Raw genomic sequence first — 4,677 nt, forward strand, 5'->3', positions numbered from 1 at the left:
AAAGGCTTGTGGTCAGTACAGGCGGGGAAGCTAGGTTTCTCCCAGACTCATAGAAGCTGTCGAGCAAGAGGCTGCAAAGAGGGGCGGGGGGAAGGGGGGAGTAATAAACAGGCTAAGGCCTCTGTCTAAGACCCTGAACATTGGCCTTTGGGCTCCTTTCTCCCAGTGCTGAGGGTGGGAGGAGCCTGGCCAGGGTGTGATGGAGTGTCATCAGGTCCAGGACCAGGGTCCTTTCAGATTACCTGGTTTTACTCACTCACTGACAGGTGACAGGTAAACCCCAAATAAGGGAGGTGTCATGCCCCAAGTCACACGACCCATGTATGTGGGAGGACTGGGCAGCATAGGCGTGAATTCCTGGTCTGTCAGGCTCCCTGAACATAACACAACTCTTACTAGGTATTAATATTTTGTTTTGCAAAATTACAGTTATGTAATGTGAAAAGCTACAAAAGTCTGTTGAAATACGTTGTTGTGTTACCAAAGGCGGTCACCGGGCAGCCTGACTCAGATCACGCTGCCCTGTGGTCTGGAGGAAAGTTCCAGAGGAGCACCAAGTGCAGCCTGGGGTGGGGTTGTTGGACATGAACAGCCCTGTGGCTCTGGGCCTTGTGACATATGAGATAGTTTGATGAGATCATAATTTAAAATCTGAACTTGCTATGACTGCACTGGTCACTTAAAAATGGTTAAGATAGTAAATGTTATGTTACATGTATTTATGACCATAAAAAAGTTTTCTTTACAAAATCCAAATAAATAAACAAAACCTGAAATTGTTCTGGCTCTTCTCTTTCAATTCGTCTTTCTTTGAAAAAAATAAAAACACTAGAAGAGTAAACATGATTAAAAACCAGAAATATCAGACATGATTTTTTTCTGTTTTCCAAAGGTTTCAAATTGGCTGTTTGGATTTTTAACGGTCTCTTATCACTTAAAAAAAAATTAAAAATATTTTAACTGGTTCTTCAAAAAATTAAACACAGAATTACCATATGATCCAGCAATGAACTTCCATATACAGAGGGTGCCAAAAAAATGTATCCACGTTTTAAGAAAGGAAAAAAACTATTAAAATTGTAATAAAATGAATGAAGCTAGCATTCATTTGATTAACGCCATCTTTCGAGCAAACGTCATACTACACTTTGCTACCATAATTCAACTTTAAAAAGTAATACATAGATAACATCTCTTAAAATGTGTACATATTTTTGGCACCTCCGTTATTACAAAGGAACTGAAAGTAGAGACTAAGCCATATGTCTGTTTTTAGCAGTGTTATTTACAATAGTCAAAAAGTACAAACAACTCAAATGTTCACCAGTGGATGAGTGGTTAAACAAAACATCTCACACAACACACACACACACACACACACACACAAATATTATTCAGCCTTAGATAGAAAGGAAATTCTGACACATGCTACAACATGGATGAAACTTTAGGACATTATGCTCACTGAAACAAGCCAGTGACAAAGGACAAATTCCACTTACACGAGGTCTCTAGAGTCGTCAAACTCATAGAGACAGAAAGTGGAATGGGGCTAGCCAGGGACTGGGGGAGAGGAGAAAGGGGAGTTATTATCTAATGGGTATAGAATTTAAGTTGGGGAAGATGGAAAAGTCCTGAAGATGGACGGTGGTGATGATTATACAACAATGTGAATATACTTAATGCCACTGAACTGGACACTTATAAATCACTAAAGTGATCATTTTTTATGTTCCATATATTTAACCACAATAAGCAATGTAAATAATGATATAGAAAATTGAAACAGAGAGAAGACAATGATTCCTCATAATCTCCTCACCCCCAGATAAGCCTGCATTCTTTTTCATATCTCTGCAGGCCGGGGGTCAGAGCCCAGGTGTCATGATGGCCAGGTTTCTCTCACTCCACCACACAAGAACCCCCGAATAAAGGGATCAGGAATTTATTTAAGGAGTGAGTGCAGTAGAGAAGTCTCTGGGTCAGAAGTCTAGGAAACAGGTCTTTGAAGGGGTGTCTTCTGGGTTGGGGTTCTGGGGGCTCCAGGGGCCAGGTGTGCAGGGATGAGTGTGACTGTTTCTGGAACCAGCGAGAGAAAACGATTTCTCCGTAGACAAGGCAGCTGGCTGTGTGCAGAGCTCTGGCCTTGGTGCTCTTTGCTTCTGAGTCTCTGTGGGGGTTTAAAATATGTCCCCAGATTCCTTGACACCCCTATTCTAAGGCTGGGTCTAATCTGCCTCTTGGTTATGGGCTGGACTTAGCGACTCACTCCTCTGGAGTGACAGCATGGCTTCCAAGGCTAGCTGAGGAAAGGGATAGCGCTCACTTGGCTTGGAAACACACACACTCCATGCACCCAGCCCCCATTAGGCAGCTCTTCAGAGGACCCCAGCCCCAGCCTCCAGGCACTCTGGCCCATACCAAGTAGTGCAGAGGGGAGCTGTGGCCCCTGAGCCCTGCCCAAAGCATAAATTTACGAGAAAAATAAAGATAGCTGTTTCAACTCACTCAGTGTTGGAGTGGTTTGTAATGTATAAATAGGTAACTGGAACACTCTACATCAGTGGTTCTCATCAGGTGAGTAAGGACAGTGGGGCCTTTTCCAGGATCCACTGTTTAACCCTATCACCTCCCCCACCCCCATCCTATTCCACTATTTTAGGGCCTGAATTGGGGAGGGGGAGGGATGCAGCAGCAGCAAGACCATGGAGCTGGTTAGGAAATCCCACCGGTGATTCCAGATATGCGTCCCCTCTCCCCCCGCAGTTGAGACCCGCCAGACCTGTTCTGCCCAGGACACTAGCCATTAGCCACACATGGTTCTTTAAACTAATTCAAATAAAAGAGTCAATTCTTCAGTCTCACTAACTACATTTCAAGTGCTATTAGGCGCACGCAGCCAGTGGCAACTGTATTTGACAGCACAGCCGCAGAGCGTTCCTCCCACCAGAAAGTTCTAGCAGATGGTGCTGCATGAGAACCTCGCTGGCTGCCCAGGGGGGCCGAGCACCAGCAAGGTGAGTGTCACCTGGGACCACATGGAATGCACACCTGAGGCTCCTCCCAGACCTGCCCAATCAGAAGTTGCATCTTATTAGGACATCTGGGTGATCTGTAAGCGCATGAATGTGTGAAAAGCTGAGCACCTGCTTCTCTCTTCCCTCTGCAGTCCTGGCCTGTGTGACCATTTCCCTGGCCCAGGGAGGTACCCGCTTTCCCTCCTCTGTGCCTGACCATCCTGGATCCTCCGAGCTCATTCACTTGTTCCTTTAGGTTTGCCCCTCTGAGCCCCTCTAGGGCTGGAAGCTTCAAGCTTCGAAGCCATTTCCAAGTGGCTTCATAAAATGTTATGTTTTTAATTATTATTGATTATATTCCCCACACTGTATTTCACATCCCTGTGACTACCAATTTGTATTTCCTTTTTTTTTTTTTTAGCTGACCTGTTGGCAGCTCAGCAGCAGCTCAGCTCAAGGTTACCCGTACCTCATTCATTAACAACATCCTAACCTGGGAAAGAGCGATTTCTGAATCCTCAGGCGCCTGGACACCAGAATCCAATTTACAGCTCCCTTGCAGTTTTTACTGGGGATGCATAGTCCCAGGCCACGATGGCCTAGGCGGAGTCCAGAGTCTGGAGAGAACAGTGTCTTCAAACAGACCAGATTCCATGAAGGATGTCAGCCCCCAAACCTGCCTGACTAACTCCCCGTTTCCTATATAAAAAGAAGCTAATCTGAAGTTAGTGCAGCTATTTATTCTAAGACCCTGCCCCGGCCCCACCCTCCGCCAGTGTTTCTCACCTTACTACCCACCGCAGCCGTCATCTTTGGACACTGCCATGGGCATTTCTCTCTGCCCTAACTTTAATAAAACTCTTCTTTGCTCTCCCACTTTGTAGAGTTGTGTGTGAATGCTTTCCTCTTTTGCGAACGATGAGGGGTGGATTCCACGCCAGGACACTTTTGATTGTATGAAATCCAAGCTACCTTTGCCAGTGTATATCAGTGTTCTGTGGTTAGTTGAGCATTTTGCCCTTATTATTATTTTTTTTAATTTAATTTTATTGGGGAACAGTGTATTTTTCCAGGACCCATCAGCTCCAAGTCAGTACTTGTTTCAATCTAGTTGTGGAGGGTGCAGCTCAGTGGTCCATGTGGGGATCGAACAAGCAACCTTGGTGTTATAAGCACTGCTCTAACCAACTGAGCTAACCGGCCGCCCCTTTGCCCTTATTCTTTTTTTTTTTTTAAGATTTTATGGGGGAATTGGGGGAGGGGAACAGCATTGGGGAATCAGAGAAGGGGGACAGACAACTTGCTATCCTTTTGTTCTTCAGTCTAGTTGTGGAGGACGTCACTTCATTGGCCCATGTTGGTATTATCATTGCGCTCTTCTCGGGTGAGGCAGTCAGTCGCCGGCCATTGAACGGCCACTCACAGTGGCTCACAGCAGCTCACGGCAGCTCACGAAAGCTCACGCCCACTGCCGGCCAGCCCCACTGCAGCCTACGCCATCACCGGTGACTCACGGCAGCCAAGCTCCAGGTCAAGCTATTGTTCACCATCTTAGCTGTAGAGGGCACAGCATCAAGGCCCTCATGTGGGATCTGAACCGGGGCCCTGCTGCTCAGAGCTGGCATCTCAAGCCAAATCTTTTTTTTTTTTTTTTAAGATT

The 4,677-nt window shown here is 45.9% G+C and overlaps 1 protein-coding gene across 1 annotated transcript in view; it reads left to right on the forward strand.

Annotated features, from left to right (window-relative positions):
• The first annotated feature begins 2,980 nt into the window (after nt 1-2,980).
• The window catches only part of ZG16 (zymogen granule protein 16), an 11,964-nt gene continuing 10,267 nt past the window's right edge, over nt 2,981-4,677 (forward strand). Inside the window, exon 1 of the mRNA XM_019628521.1 lies at nt 2,981-3,017. The gene's annotated coding sequence lies outside the window, so the exon portion shown is untranslated. The remainder of the gene's footprint in view (nt 3,018-4,677) is intronic.

This window comes from Hipposideros armiger, unplaced genomic scaffold (assembly GCF_001890085.2).
Source record: "Hipposideros armiger isolate ML-2016 unplaced genomic scaffold, ASM189008v1 scaffold_799, whole genome shotgun sequence".
In the NCBI taxonomy this organism is placed as follows: Eukaryota; Metazoa; Chordata; class Mammalia; order Chiroptera; family Hipposideridae; genus Hipposideros; species Hipposideros armiger.